Source organism: Mesocricetus auratus, unplaced genomic scaffold, assembly GCF_017639785.1.
Source record: "Mesocricetus auratus isolate SY011 unplaced genomic scaffold, BCM_Maur_2.0 Super-Scaffold_100004, whole genome shotgun sequence".
NCBI classification, from domain to species: Eukaryota; Metazoa; Chordata; class Mammalia; order Rodentia; family Cricetidae; genus Mesocricetus; species Mesocricetus auratus.
In genome coordinates, this window is record NW_024429189.1 from 45,704,007 (window position 1) to 45,721,366 (window position 17,360).

Genomic DNA, 17,360 nt, shown 5'->3' on the forward strand with positions numbered 1-17,360 from the left:
AAAATTGTTTATTTCTTATACTGTGGAGACAAAATTCCACATGAAAAAAATTGAGACAATTCTATTTTTCATGTATATAGTCTCTTTTGAACAACAACAAAAAACCCACACACACTTTAAGTTATTTCTCCAGAGATGGAAACCATTTTTTCTTTGGACTCAAAGCAAAGCAACATTATAGCAAGCCTCCTTTTTGGCAGGCCCTCTATAAAAACAATGCCTCAGAGCTAGAGTTAGGGGTTAGGAAAGTAGATAAGTGGTAGACCTTAAGTTTAACTCCCAGCACCATAAACCAGCACTGAGGCCCACAAGCAGACTCTGCCACTTAGTACCCTGTACATTTCATAAACCAGTTTTTCTCAACATGTCTCTAACTTAAATAGTAGCATTGATTTTACAAACTTATAGTGATTGAATGAGTAATCTATGTGAGTACTTAGAGAGTACCTGACAGACATTAACAGTTAACAAATGTCAAATGGAATCTTTAGGTTTTTTTTATATTCATGTGTATCTTCTCATTAATATTAGTCAATTAATTATTATTTGCTTATGAAACCACTGGATAGAGGACATACTGTGATCCTTGTAGTGATAAAGTAAATGCTAGCCATCATACGTAACAAAGATCTACTTATGATTTGAAGGGCAGATAGTAAATAACTGATTTCATGATTCATAAATGATTTCAGAATGATTGAAATATAGGAAATATAAGACAGTTTAATTTGAGCCTAAACATCAACAATCCACTTTTTAAAAACGTGTACTAAAACCTATTTTGGAGAAAATTTTTTTTCACAAACATGTCTTAATCATTTACTTTTGGTCTTCAATTTTCCAATGATTATTATTGTTTGAAATATTTTTTACTCTTTTGTCTTTTTGGCAAGTAATTCACACACAGAGGCTTATTCTTAGTTATGAATGTCTGGCCTTAGCTTGGCTTGTTTCTTGCTAGCTTTACTTTTCTTTCTTTTGTTTTTAATTTACTGCTCTATTATTTTTAACTTTTTAAATTAATGTATTAATTTATTTCAATCACAGTTCCCCCTCTCTCCTCTTCTCCCACTCCCCAGCCTCTACCTCTCATGTGCTCCTCAGAGAGGATAAGACCTCCCCTAGGAGGAAATCTACTAAATCTGTCCCATCAACTCTTTGAGGCAGCACCAAGGCACCTACCCACCCGTCACACTCCTGTGTCTAAGCTGAGCAAGGTATCTCTCCATGTAAAATGGGCTCCACTAAGTCAGTTTGTGTGTCAGAATTAGATCTTGGACCCACTTGTCAGCGACCTCAGAGATCACTGACTCAGGTCTAACAAATGGGGAACCTACATAAAGCCAACTAGACTCCCTTAATATAGGTGACAATGGTGCAGCTAGCTTTTCTTAATCTTAAAATACCCCGTCTACCTTTTGTCCCTGGGCTTTTATCTTTCTCTTCTTTAAATCTTGCTTTCATTCTTCCTGGGTGCTGAGCTGGGTGGCTGGCCCCTGATGCTCTCCTTCCTTGTTCTCTTGCTGCTCCTCTTTCTCTCCTCTTGGTTCTCCTTTTATCTAAACCCTCTGCCTGCCCACCCCGCCTGTCCTTGCTCCTGCCTCACTATTGGCCAGCCGTTCAGCTCTTTATTAGGTCATCAGGTGTTTTAGACAAGCAAAGAATCACAGCTTCGCAGAATTAAACAAATGCAGCCTAAACAAAAGTCATACACCTTAAAATAATATTCTACCACAGATTATTGTCTGTATAAACACAAATGTATTCTCTGTGGTGAATGGTTACTTCAGGTATGAAATTAATTCTATAGCATACTTTCATATGGACAGTAAACATACTTACTATGTAAAATTAAAATGCACAAATGAAGCAAATGTCAAGGTGTCATGCAAAGTTTAAATGTTCACATTTGGATTTTGTGACAAATCCAACAGCATTGTCAAATTTGGCCTGTTACTTTTGGAGATGTATGTGTGAGAACAGAGTGTTACATTTGGGACATGTAGCTCACTTGGGGCGGAGACTGTAGTGATGACTAGGGTGACATGCTCACATTCCTTTTTATTCGTGTCTAGGTCATCCCTCACCAGTGATGGTGAACACTGAGGAAGCAGATGCTTTCCATAATTATCAGAACTACACCATGAGTGCTGACACAAGAATCTCAATTTTTGCAGTCATCTTTTGCTTGTTCTTCTCAATGCCAATAATTTTCCTAGTAAGTCTGGTTAAAAGTCCATCATTCCATGCATATAAAGGAACAGTTTGAGAGAATACCAGTCCTTTGCTGACAGGTGAATTATCTGCATCCTTCTATAGAAACATCAGCATCAAATTAATAGGCATTTCAGCCTACCGCCACTGATTCTAGCTGTGCAGCCAAGTATTTTTATTATCAATCATGACATTTCAGAGTCAGAATGAAGATTTCATCTGAATTTTCTATTTTTCAGATATCTGGATACTGGTTTTCTGACTTTTCTTGAAACCATATCTATTCTGTCAAGCAATTCAAAATGCCTCGTAAGTAAAGAAAATTATCTAAGTAAACAAAGAAAAGCAACTTTTGAGTTTTTAAATTGTCAAACTAATTTGGGAATTTTATAAATGTTCCATTCAAACATACTAGGAAAGTATCTTTAATCTTTTCTCACACGCATGATTAACCAATGGCAGTTGTTCTAAAATTTATGTTTGCAATAATAAAGTTATTTCTTTTTTAAGTAAATGGATCTAGTCTATTCCATAAGATCTTATTCATAGATGTTCTTATGAACATGATTTGAGCAATCATTCTATTGGATATAAAAAGTGTCTGAAAATCTTAATGCAACAAATTAACATTATTAAATGAGAGAAAAATGTGAGGAATATACACAATTCAGGAATAAAAGGCAGAGTGGGTAAAACCATAACTAAGATATGTCTAGAGGTCTGCATTTGTAATTTGTCTGTGTAAAAAAATAATAAAAAAGTAACAGGGCAATGAAAATGCATATTGCACTATAAAGATTGTAACCAGAAGTGACAATCATCCAGGAAGCAAGGGATCTGTTCTTCCTACCCCCACCCTGCATCAAGTCTGTGTGCATTCCCTAACATGGTAGAAGCTGGCTCTCTGGATGACTCTCTACTCTCCTACCTTCCAGAGAATAAGGAGATACCTTATTCTCCTGTCTATAATCTCAATGAAGATTCATTCCACCAGTCACAAGTCAGCTCCCCAAGCATCAGCTACCTCAGACAGCAATTCCTGAAGCCCCCCCTCTTAGGCTGTGAGCTGAAGACTGCAATGGAGAGAGTTGGACCTGGATCTGAAACAACGCCCATACCCTACTTTTCTCTCCCTTCTCTAACAATTTCCTGCCTGGAAATTTCTCCAAAGCTCCTTGGACATAGGTCAACTCGTTCAATGGAGATAACATTGCTTAATACATCACCAACAGGAATTTGTTGTTTACATCTTATATGGAAAGAGGGAGGAAGTGGGGTGAAGAAAATAATCTAAATAATCCATGTGACTAGGCTTTGGCTTCATGATACCTCATTACTGAATAAAATACTGATAGATGGGAAACAAAGCTTCATATGAAAGTGTCCAAATAGTGTTTCAATACATTACTCCTAAGACACCATCATGGAGAGATGTTAACGTCTCCCCGCAACATTGACTAGGTGGCTTCTACAGTCTCATCTAATTCTATGATTCAGAGCCACAGATCCATTAATTTAGGAAACACTGAATACTTGCTGAGTACACTTGCAAGATGCAAGGATTAGCCAAATCTAGCTTCATATGTGGGACATTTCACACAAAGGTTTAAAGTTAGATCTTCATTAGTGAGAAGCCTATGATAGCCATGATTTTACCGAAAGAACAGAGAACCACTATTGCTCACACTGTTGGAGAAATATTATTAAGGCTTATTAAGGCAATAATTTACTTTTCCATTGAAGACTGATTGTTTTTCCTTCCTTAGACATATAAACACTACAGGGAAAGTTAAAGCATTATAGAAGGTATGCCCTGTTTCTATTCTTCTTCCCCATTCCCCTCCTCTTCCTCTTTCTCCTCTATCGCTGCCTCCCCATCTTTTGATTTAACAAAATATTCCTTTTCTTCCCTGTCAATAGAGCCAAACTCTCTAGTATGTGAAGAATGAATGACAGATAATTAGAGCCACCCCACACCTTTGCCCATCTACAGAAGTCAATGGCATTGGCCTAACTTATAAAACTTGCTGATTAAGCTACAGATAAGATGAACTGATTGGCTCATGGATGAAAACATAATTAATTCAGGAAACACGATAATAAAATGGAAAATCATAATTTAATAATACCTGGGAAATGCAATGCCACAGTCTTTTCTGCTGAGGTTTCCTGCAATGGTCTGTTCACCTGCCACTGAATGTATGGTGTGAGTCTAGAACAGGTTGGTGACCATCCTGCTAGACATGAGTAGAGCTCATCCAGAAGTCAAAGACCCAAAGCTTGGCAACAGTATATACCCACAGTGTCTACATAAGATTTGTACTTTAAGATGTTTGAGGAAAAGAAAAACCAACAGACTTGATTTTTTTAAATGCCTAACAAGAATCTTGCTTTGGCACCTCTAATGAGATATGACCTAAGAATATGAAATTGTACCATCTCTTCTTCTGCCAGATGAGAAGACAATATTTAAAATCATTTGCTTCCAATACATTTAATGCAAATGTCATGGAATGAATATCAGGTGGAGCCTCAAATGATTGTACCTATCTTCACCATTTAATGCTGGTCTGGTTAGCTACCATTATTACCTGCACCTGCCATCACTTTAGACTATCACTATCACACAGCGGAGATAAATGACAAAGAAGGAATACCAGGGAATATGTCTTCTTAGTTTAAACTAAGATGACAAACACCATACATTTTATCTTCTTTATGAAGACAGTCCCACACAATGGCTAATCCCCAAATTAAAGTTTAAAATCAACAGACATGCTTAAGTCTGAGTACACAGGCTGTCTATGTTAGTTTTTTAACTAATCAGCATATCTAGACTGCTTGACCAAACCAAAACACACAACGGCACTATTGAACATCTCCTTTGCTAATATCAGGGTGAAGCAATGTCCATTCACTCATCAGCCCTCTACACAGCCCTCCTCCAGCATGTGCGTCACATTTTGCAGCTTCCCAGAGGCCCTTAATAACAACACAGGCTGACATGGTAAATGTATTTTCATAGTGTTTAGTTTTGTTCCCAAGACATTTTGCTGCTGAGTCCTTTCTATACTGATTCTACAGCTCCACACTCCCCAAATCAGGCAGAAACTGGGTACACCCACACCCCAATGAGAAGCATTGACAAGTATGAGGCAAGAGAGTGATCTCAGGCCCCAGATCTTGAGGATCAGATGTGGGAACTCCTGCTGGGTAAAGGTTCACATTTGACTGTGACATGCAGCTATGTTCTGAAGGTTCTATCCACTCACCCAATCTTCTGGACATGGAAATTATGGCTGGATAGGAAGAATAGCTTCTAATGTCCTCTAATGCAGTTCAATAACTTCAACAACAATGGAACATTTTAATGTAGTTAGCATACAAGATGTTAAGTGAACCTAACACAAAGAAATGGGTAACAGTGTGGAGCGGCTGAAGCATCAGTTACTTTGATATGATTACTGTGCATATTAAGTGCTACCTGCCCCCCATGAATATATACAATTCCCTGGTGTTAATTAAAATAATATACTTTCAAACTTCCTTATGCAACCTTAGCAACCTTGATCTAGACTTCTAAAGGAAAAGAACTCTGTCTTAAAGATCGTCTTATCTTAAACTCTTGACATGTCAAGCACCACAATGTAAATTTCAATGGGCACCATTAAACTGAAAATGCAAAAAGCAAACAAACAATAAAATAAAAAACACTACTATTACAAAAAAAGAAAGAAAATAGGACTCCAAATATAAAATATAAGTAAGATATTGGGACATTTAAAAGTCCACAAGTTCTCAAAACTACATCTTGCTGCCTATTATTTCTACATTTGTAGGTTTTTTGTTTTGTTCTGTTTTGTTTGTTTATTGTTTATGTGCTATATAATGTTATCATTAGAGTTCTATTGGCGGAACACAATGAGATCACTCCCTTACCTCACATTTGACTATACTTCTTCATCATCCACAAAAATAAGTTAAAGAGGAGCCCCCTTTCCATGCACACCTGGTCTCCCATGCTCTGGTCATGGCTTCCTTGTCTTCATTTTCATGGTCTCAACTGCCTTCTCCCATGCCAATGCTGCGACCATGCCGAATCTTTACCACTATTCTCATCTCCTCCACACAGCAGGTCCTGGGGTCCTCATGCATGGCACAGCTATCTTCTCACCTCTGAGAGACCCGTTGCCAACAAGATCTGTTGCAATTCCTTCCCCGATCCCTCCTTTCTTCCAACTGTATTTTCTAAGGACCTCTACTAAACCCTTATCCATTCATTAGGTCTGTTTAATTGCCTATTCTCCTGTAGTTTGAGACTTACTTTGAAATAGTACATTCCTCTTCTAAGAATAGTATACACAGATATTCATGTCTTAGAGATGACAAAGAGAAAGAACATATGGAGCAATATTAATAAGTGGCAATCTAGATGAAGACTTTCTGTAGACTTGGAGCTTTGCAAAGTAAAATAAAATGGTAAAGAATGGTTGCTTCGCGTGTGCGTCTAGAGTCTAGAAACCATCTCACATTCACTGTTGGGCCAACACAATCTAACCCAGTTCCTCACTCAGGGTTACTTTTTTAGCCATGAGTGAATTAGCAAGTGAGAGAAATGACACTTTAACTTCTTGATATCTTTTGATCCCTATCCCTCTTCTGAGGAAGATTAACATACACAAGATAGGGATGTCGTATGTTATTTTATTAGGGAGAAATCACTTATGTAAGAAGCTGAAAACTGCTGGTCTCTGACCTCGACTGGAACCCCGAGAGCCCTCTCTTCCTCCTAGCTCTTTATCTCCCTGCCTTCTCCCATGTACCTGTGGATTTGGGCATGGTTAGGGCTACAGGTCTGTGATCTCTTCCTACAATCACTGGGCAAGAATGAGCTTACTTCTTACTCTAATGATTGTAAACTTCTATTCTGTGGAAACAGGTGGGATTCTAGCTCAAGTCTGAAGGAAGGGTTAAGCCTCATGATGGAGGGTTAGATGTCAAAAAGACGGGGATTTTAAATCTGCTGATACCCTATCTTTCTAAAATTTAGAAGGTGCTAGATATGGTGAAGTTTGAGTAACTGCCCCACCCCTGGTGAACATCAGCTACAAAATTTATTCTTGCCCACAATTCAAGACAGAATTTTGTTGTAACTTTAAGTAAGATTTTGTGATCTTTATATACATAAACATGACCCTTTCTTTGAAATTTTATTTGCTATATGGTATAAATATTTGTAACATAATTATCCACCATTCAATTTTATCTAGTTTATTTTGATCTTTAAAAATGTATTGCATTCGTTTATTGGTGGGGTGGGAATAGATATACGTGTGCCATGGTGTACTTATGGAAGTCAGGAGATAACTTTTGGGAAAGAGTCAGTTCTCTTCCTCTACCAAGTGGGTCCCACAGGTAGAGGAAGAGAATTGAACTTGGGTCATTAGTCTTTAGTGAAAAGCCTTTCCCTGCTGAGTCATCTCACTTGTGTAAACTTTCTAATAATTACTATGACTAAGGTAGGTGCCTATCAATAACCAACTAGTTGAACTTCTCCCCCAGCTCCTACTTTCTTGATTTGTATCAGAATAGTTCTTAGGAAGTACACAACTGTAGGGACATCTTTCTGCTGTGATAACTGTGAAGGAACCAGATCATCCCACTGTACACTGAAGACAGCCAAGGACTTCCACTTCCTGATGATGACTTCCCTTGCATGTGTACCTCCTCTGTGTCACCTCTCCTCTGTCCCTTAGGAGTTATATGCCCTGGGTGCCCCCTCTACAGGTTCCTCTGTGGTCTTCTCAGACCCTCATTCCTTATATGTGCTTTACTAGATAAACTCTCTATTCACTTTGGTGTGTCCTTTAAGTCAACGAAAGTGACACTAAGATCACACAAAATATCATATGGAAAAATTAGACACTGCCTGAGGTGACAACATCTACTCCAGTCTGTTTCAAAGTCTAAAGGGGGAAAAAAATCAAATTGTGTCCTTACTTTGAAAAAGGAGCCACACCATATCCTCAGATATGAAAAATCCATTCTCAAGTTGAAGAAGCCTCAGGGTAGCCACCAAATGAAAAACTCAGATTAATTGACAGCGGCGGCAATATGTTTTTTTAAGCTAGTTGTTTCACAGAACAAATGGGGTGTCCGGTTTACAGCGTAAGCAGACTTTGGGTTGACAATGAGCTATGGTGCTTTTAAGACGAGCAACTCATAAAAAATGAGTTGCCTCAGGACTCAGTCAAGGCCAGCTTAATTTAAGTTTTCCTTTCCCACTTGGCTGGCCATTAAACTCAGGGAAAGTATCTTGGAATTGGATCAGAGAAAAAGACATTCTGGCCAACATCATAAAGCTTGTTATTTAAAGAGATGCTAAAAGGAACTATTTTCCCTTTAGGTTGCAGAAGCATGGAAAACCAAGGCTATTCAGTGCTTCTCAAAAAAAATGCACTCTATCTTTTTAAGTGTGGCTTCGCAATAGTCAGCTTTAAGTAGAGCATATTTTATGGTCATTGAACCACCTGAGCTGCCATACAGAGCAAAAAAAAAAGATTACAGACTTTCTTTTCAGTGGAGCATTAAATGGTGCCCTGAGTAGCAATTTACTAAAAGACCAAATATATGTGGCACATCCTGAATATGTTAACCTAGCAGGACAGTCTCCTGGAACAAAAAGAGGAAATGGTTTTGTTTATAGAAATCACCTTAGTTTTACCAAGGGAGCTGAAAGTAATTAGTTTAGGACCTTTGGAAGCAAAGAATAATGAACATTCTTGGAACAGTATGTAGTTAAGTTTAATTATTTTTTGTCAATCTCTTGCATGTAGCATCGGGGATCCACGGACTTGCTGTTCTTTTTAACTAGAACGTTCCCCATGTTTATTATTGCCTAACTAACAACCTGTTTGCCTCCCAGTCTCAATGTCAGTTCTCCCCTTCCAGGAGGCCCTTGTTCATTTTGTGCTTCTCATCCGACAGTATACTCTTTCAGCTTCAAGAAAAAGCTGCAGCCAGTGATCAACACCAAAACAAAGTAAAACCAGTGGTTTGAAATCCAGATGTTCAGAAGATAGGTCATTTCAATGTTTTCAGTTACTAATTCCTTAAAAGGGAAATCTTTAAAATAAAAGTATGGTTGAGCAGGTGGTGCCATGGGTATTTAATTAAGAGTGTTTGCTCTGCATGCTTGCAGACCTGAGTTCTGACCCCCAGCACCTGTACACTGGCTGCATGCTTGTGTCTGTAACTGCAGCATGGGGCGGGATGGAGGCAGGCGGATCTGGAGAGCCTATTGGCAGCCAGACTATAAAAGAGCCAGCTTCTGATTCATTGGAAGACCCTGTCTCATAGCAACAAGGCAGAGAGCAAGAGAAGATAGCCAACATCCTGCTCTGGGCTTTACATGTGCACACATGGAAGCATGCACTCACAAACTCTCATGTGTGTATCATACAGTCCCTACACACACACACACACACACACACACACACACACTCAGAAAGATAATTGTGCCCACCAAGCCAATGAGACATTATATAACCAAAGTCCCATTTGAGCCAAATGCTTAATACAAACCCCAATAAAATATTTAATGTATGTCCAAAATATTTCTATCTAAATAGTATGAATATTTGATGAATCACCCAGGGATTCCAGAAATCAATACAATATGCTTAAGGGCTACACTGCTGATAAGCAAAGCATCTTCTGTCTTACAAAGTAGATGTCCCTGTATGCACCCTTTACTTCACATATGCAGAACATAAGGGATGAGAGAGAAGCACCTATTCTAAAGGACTGTCATCTGAGACCTTACTGTTACACGTGGAGGATTTCTGTTTTTCCAGAAAGCAATTGCTTCACTTGCTATAGAAAGCATTTAACGGTACACAGGAAAGCCAAGTTACTTATAAGCCATTATGCACTTTCTTTCCCATTCTATCTTATTTATACCTTGCCTCATATCAAAAGTGGAATGAATATTCTACAGCAGGCAACTATATCTTATTTATTATAATGAAAATTCACATAGGAGCAGGACAGCTCTTGACTACTTCACAGTGTTGGGAGGATCATCTAAACAGGAACAATATGAGAAAATGACTTCATATTGATCAGCAATGGTGATTGTTTTCCTCTATCACTTATAGCACAGAGTGCCTCAGATCACATTTCTATGTTACAAATGCAAGTATGTATTTTCATTCTCTTCAACCATTCAAGAAGCTTGACAGCTAAAATCAGAAAGTATCGTTTTTAGATAATTTAGTTGTTGAACTTTGTTTCAGTTCTGTAACAGCCCCACGCACGCGCACACACACAGTTCCCCCTCTGGGTCAATTATACCCCAGGCCTTAAGGACCTGCACACCAGAATACACCATGCTACGTCAGACTTAAGGCAAACTTCCATGCTGTTAAACAAGAAGTCCCTATTGCTGGCTGTGATGGGACAGGGCTCTCTTTCCATAGGATCAAGTGCCCTGTCTAGATAGGATGAGACTGCTGTGTCCAGTTTGTGCGGGGAAACTCTGGGACACAGCACAGAGGAAAGATCATGACAAACTAGGTTGAATTCCCAGCTCCACCAGTTACTGGAGGCTGGAAAAAACCTAACTTCTCTGAGATGCAAAAGACCCAGCACCATATTGCTCCTTATTACATAGCCAAAACGAGACCATGTTCAAGAAAGCAGTCCCGGCAGCAAGTGTGGCTGCCTCATCTGCACCCAGTCTTCATGACTCACCAGTCTTTTAAGGAAGACTTCAGGGGTACTGCCTGGGTATTGTGTGGTGTTTGCTTACAGAGGAAGGTTTCCATATTTCCCAATGGCAGCTTCAAAAGCGTTAACTGTTTTAGAATAAATAAGCAATCATGTGGTGTGATTCAGGGATGTGATACTCAGGCCAAATCCTTTCCACATGCTGGCAAATGCCAGCAAGGCAACCACCGAGAGGGTTTTAATCTGAGGATTTTATGTCTTTAAATATTCACATTACTATCCTCACACTTTAGAAAACGAATCCAGCTTGGGTACAAATTGAACTGAAAGACTTGTGGGTCAGGGAGGGTGTGCCCATCCTGCCACAGAAGGGTTATCAAGGAGAAGCTGCACCTCTCCCTTCCACTCTCAGATTGCTGAAACAAAAGACCCAAAATAATTAAAAGTTCCCCAGAAAGCTCATGCTCTGGGAGGGAAAATCAAAGGAAAAGATTCCACGGAGTACAGCAGACACAAGAGGCTGGACAGCACTGAGTCAATGATGTGCAGAACCAAACCCATCCAGGCTGCTTAGTTATGCACACCTCTGACTCTCTTTCAGAACTAAATCTTATGCTAGTGCCCTGAAGACAGACATGGAGGCCATTAGACCCCTTTAGTTGTTCCTCTTCCTAATCCGGCCACACTGAATACACCATCTTTCTCTGATCTTCGCTATTACATTTTTTTTTAATTTGGATATTGGAGATTCTGACTGAGTCTAGTTTGTTGGGGCTGCTAGAGCCACCAAGTGGGGTTTTTTTGTTCCCTGAAAACTTGGGTGACAAGGGAGGTGGAGTAAGAGGAGAGCAGGGTGAAATGTAAGAGGAGTGCTTGAACAAAGAGCACTTTCTTGATAACCCAAAAAGAATGATACTGATAATGGAATGTGTGACTCAGAATGGGCTTGGACAGGAAACCCATGAGCAGGTAAATATAGGAGAGTCTCTAAGCATCACTATTCACTAACTCTTTTATATTATATAACCACCGAGCCTCAGTTTCTACAGTTAGAAAATAGGCATTAAAATTGCTTTCCTCAGCCTCAGCAATCTATGGGGCCCGGGGTAGTAGATCTGTATTTATCCCTGGCTTACAAATGGACTTGGGGAGCCCATTCCACATGGAGGGATGCTCTCTCAGCCTGGACACATGGGGGAGGGCCTAGGCCCTGCTCTGGATGATATGACTGACTTTGGAGAGGGCTTCACCCTCCCTGGGGGGCGGGATGTGGATGGGGAGGTGAGGAGGTTGGTGGGGGACAGGGGAGGAGGAGAGAGAGCTGGGATTTGCATGTGAAGCAAGTTTATTTCTAATTTAAATGAAAAAAATTAAAAAGATTGCTTTCCTCATAATACCATTAAAAAGAGATTATGCATTGTCAGTTCCATGGAACAGTGCATAGCATGGTTTAGTTTTCCATAAGTCAGTCATGCAGCATTATCACCAGTACAAGCAGTGATGAAAATATATTAAAACAGACTGTGGAAGTCACAGAGTTCCTTTTCCAGGATTTGTATGCCTTCCTTTGCCCTCTCCGCCTGTTAGGCCTTCATTTGTAAGCCGTCCTGACACTGAGTGCATGCAGGCTGTATGCAGACAAACTTCTTACTTCAAAAGAACTTTCTGGTGAAAGAGAAATAACATACCATCTCTTAATCCTAGTGAGGAGAACCTATTATGCATGGCTGCTTGGTGGTGGCATGCCACACCCTGTTTGGGAGGCTGCCCTCGCTGGGTTAGCAGGTGACACAAAGGCCGGACATTGCTTCCTGTCTCCCTTCCAGTCTTGGAGAGTTGCTCTTCTGACTGTGCTGCTGGGAGAGCCCTGAATGCCAAGCCCAGGGTAGAAGCCTCAGAAGCAACCACCTGAAAGCCAAACCACAGCCTGAGGGTAATTAAGAATGTGTGGCCACACTTTGATTCGCAAACATTCCTGCACCAAAGCCAAGTCAGTAAAATATCAAATTGTTCTATCGTCAGTAGGAAATGTCAGCCACATAGCAATGACAAAGAGACAAAAACCTGGAAAATTCTAACACTGTCTGACTGTACTAGTCCATTTGGATTTAAAAACAAATAGGGACTTTTCTTGCATGTCATTTTTCAAACCAGAATGACTTAAAGGACCACAAACAGCTCAATTATAACGACAATGCTGCAACTTTTATCTTTTAAAGCTTAGACCTTGAATAATTAAATGTAAATAAAATCAGGTATTTCCCTCTCAATTTACTGCATCATAACTGTTATTCAAAAACATTTCTTTTGTGCAGCAAAAGATGGTATTTTAGAAACATTTCAAATGAACCCCACACCTCTCCACCATTACTTTCCATAAATGCATTTTCTTAATTTTTTTCTGCCCTGGCATTTGCATATAAATGACTCTCCCAGGTCTGCTCTGTGAATTGAAGTAAATAATGTAATTAGAAATCATCTACAGGTGTATAGCTGAGATGCTTAATAGTGTGTTTTGCTGTTTGAGGGAGCTTTCTGTACCCTTGGACTTGTTCAGGTTTTCCTACCTTCCCTCCTCCTCCAGTTCCGTTCTCTTTTGTGTGACTGAAAACAAAGACCCCTGGAGACTTAGCAAGGATGCCATTGTGCCTTATACTGGGTAACTTGAACTCTTCAGGCTTGATCAAAAACAAAACAACAATGAAGAGAAGGACATATTCTCTGAGACGTGATGAAAGCCAGAGCATTAGGAAGTTTTTGTACTGAACAGAAGAACAAATAAACATAAGTAATAAGCTAGCATCTGTTCTTGGGATGAAACAGCAAAGCGGAAGCAACCACTTTGGACCTGAGTGCAGCCCTCTTCCCTCCCAGAAACTTTGCTTTTGAACACTCACCCTGACAACCCCATTGTTTCAAAGCTGTCCTTAAATGCCACCAGTCTCCATGAAACTGTTCCAGCTAAATTAACTTCTTTTCTCCCTCAAACTTGCCTGTGGTGCTTTCACTCTCAGCATCTATCATCTGGGGAGTTAATTAATCATCTAGAGCCTTGATGTTGTGATTGCAGTTACTTAATTGCTCCATGGGCTTAAGAGGGTCATTTTGTCCTTCCATGCATTATACATTATAAACTTCTAGCAGCCAAGAGCATCTCTTACATTTCTTTCATGTCCTTGGCAGTGCCAGGCACAGAGCAGGCAAACAGAATGGACTGTAGCCTGCTAGAACACAGCCATTCTGTTGCTACGGCAACTTGGTTCCTCTAAATCATATGAGACCCATAACTGAGACATTGATATCACTGAGTGGTCCCATTGAATCAGGTGAGAAGGAGCTCATGCCGCTGTTATACATTTCCTCAGTGAGTGGGTTCTTATAATCAAGCCAATGATTGCATCTGAGCACTGTGTGGCACAAAGGCAACTGGGCTTCCAGGACAAGCTCATCCTAACCAGAACTGGACTAATAACTTGTCTGGAGTATGCATGTGTTTTCTCTTTTGTGAAGTGAGGATTAAAATACTGATAGGTATAGAGGTAGCTCAGATATTAAGAACATTGACTCTACTTCCAGAGGATATGTGTTCAATTTCTAGCACCCAATAATGACAGCTCACAACCATCTGTAACACATAACTACAGTCCCAGAGGATCTGACATCCTCTTAATTCATCTGTAGGAACATGTGGTACACATATATACATGCAGGCAAAACACACATACTTAATGAAAATTGATGGGGCTATGGGGATAACTCCATAGTTAATTTTCTGAAGCAGGCATGAGGGCTATAGCTTGGATCCCTAGAACTTCCCTAACCAGGTATACACAGTTGCCTGTCTGTAATTCCAGCCTCTGAAAGTCAAGTCAGGGCATCCCTAGACAGCAAGAGTAGCTGTATCAGTGAGCTCTGGATTTGCCTGGGAGACTGCCTCACTGAATAAGGTGGAACAGCAATTAATGGTTCTGCTCATCATCTTCAGACCTCCAGATGCACCTGTGCCACTCGTGCGTGCGCCACGCATGCAAATGTTCACATACACACATGCTCATTATGAACACACATTCACCACGTACACACGAAAACAGAAGAAGAAAATAAGTAACCTAGTGATAGCTACAATCACTCCACACTCATTGCAGGCAACCCTTGTGCTTTAACTTCTCCAGCTCCTAGAATCCTCACACCTACCTGATGGACAGGTGTGAAAACCTACAGGCATGGAAACTGAGAGGGCTAGCAACTTCCCAAAGTTGATTTAACAACATAGCAACACTGGTCTGTGTCTGGGCGGGAAGATCTAACACATCCCATCACTAAGGTGCTGTCTCTTATAGACTTAACCTCAGGTGGTTATTTTAAAGACGAATGGATGTTACATTAAAAACATTTAAATATATTTCATCTTTGAACTTAATTTTAATGTATAAAAGTCAGTTTATACAGATCAATGAATGCCCACTGTGGGGACACCAGACCTTGAGCAGAAACCCACTTCCCCTTCGGCCTGGGAGCAGGCAGCTGTGAGATAATGTTTACTGAAAACAATTCAGTACTATAAAGCTCTTGATAGGGCTCAGATAAGGGCTCACTCACTGAAACACCATGACTTTGACACCCCCTAGGGCTAGATGCTTCTTCCTGTCCCCCCTGCTGTTTCTCCCGGATTCTGGGGCCGGAGGTTAAACCACCAGCAGGAGGGTGAGAAGTTGGGGAGAGTTGTTGGAGAATTGTATGTAGATGGATAGCAGAAGTCCTCAAGAGGGAAGCGTTTTTTTTCTTGGAGGGACTTCTCTTCTCCTAAGCCGACTTGGGAAGCATAAAGTTTTCTTAAAGCAACCGACTGGTCTCTGTGTCATCTATCCCGACCACCTCGCTACATTCTCGGATGCAGGCTGCACAGCAGGTGCGACACCCACTTAGTTATCTTCATTCATGCTATAAATTCAAAGTTCATACAAAAGGTAGCCAGATGATAACTTAGCATTGCCACACAGTCTCTACCCAGAGACAAGTTTGCAGTATTATGAGAAATATATACATGTATAAAAATTTGAGTAAACCAGTACTAAAAGCAATGTTACATGTTAGAGCCAAGGGTACCAACTACACATGCAACACCTTTCCTTAGCCAGAATCTTACCCCATACGGGATAAGGAAGTTTGCACAAGGTGATGTGGGTGTAAATTCTGTGTAAGCCAGGCTGGCAGCACCGCACACAGCCCAAGCTTACAGGAGCCGAGCATTTGGGTGAGATGCACTACATATAACAAGTGTGTGTTGAGAAGCTACAGCAGAGCACTGCGGAAAAAGACAGGCAATCAGCAGGGCAGAGCTCAGCAAAGACTTCACAAAGGAGGCCGCTTTGGCATTCTAAAATGAGGATATCAATAATTCACTTGGAAATCCATCCTCCAGCTCAGTTAGAAGAATAATGATACAAATCAGAAACACTAATAGTATTAATAATTGATCAGTCCCACCATGTGTTTTAGGAACTAGAATGTTCTACACATTAATAATTGATTCTTCAAACCCTCAGACTGGTGAGTTCAAGAAAAGCAGGTCTGTGAATACCACTTCAATCATTTCTCATGTGTTTCTTTACCTGGATTCGTTTTTGTGTATGTTTCTTTTGCCCAGTTATAGAAAGGATATGTGCTCACTCAGCCCTTCATCCATTCTATAAACATTTATTTAACATAAAATCCAAACCCAGGGCTAGGACTCAGATATGGAGCTGTGTTCCCAGTACAACAACCAAGGCAACATGAAACATGCCTGTCTCTCAATAAACAGATACTGGAGTACATTGTAGGGAGATGACCAATAATAAAAGATACTCCGAAGAGAACATGGTAAATAGCAGAAGAAAAGAACGTTCTCGAGAGTTCCAGGAGAGCAGTCATTGTCTGACTGTCTGATCTAACACTAGGCTCCTCCAATGCACTACTGTTTCTAATGTTAGTTCATATTTTTGTCTTGGAATTTCCTCATACTTTTTATGCACCATCTCTGGATGCTTGCTTCGCCTCTGACTTTCCATAGTTTCATGTCTTGTCTTTTCTTCCTTTTCTAAAGTTATGTTTAAAGAGAATGGTTTTTCATACACACTTCACTTTGGCTGGCCCTCTCCAACCAAATCCCTGCTCTCCCTATCTCATCTCCCCCACAACCCCGTCCCCATATTTCCCTTTCCACTTCAAGTCATATGTGTTCTTCTAGCCTTCCCTTTCCCATCTCATGGTTCTCTGTTTAGTTTCTAGACCTCTACACATAACTAAGGACATATTTTGGTATGGGTGATGTGGTCGTAACCCATGGGGTGGATAGGTAGAAACAGGCAGATCTCTGGGTCTTATGGGTCAGCAAACCTACCCTACTTGGGAAAGCTCCAGGCCAACAAGAAACA

At 40.3% G+C, this 17,360-nt stretch overlaps 1 protein-coding gene across 2 annotated transcripts in view; it reads right to left on the reverse strand.

Moving 5' to 3' along the window:
* The window catches only part of Ccdc141 (coiled-coil domain containing 141), a 160,737-nt gene that overhangs the window by 126,782 nt on the left and 16,595 nt on the right, over positions 1-17,360 (reverse strand). The gene's annotated exons all lie outside the window — the stretch shown is intronic.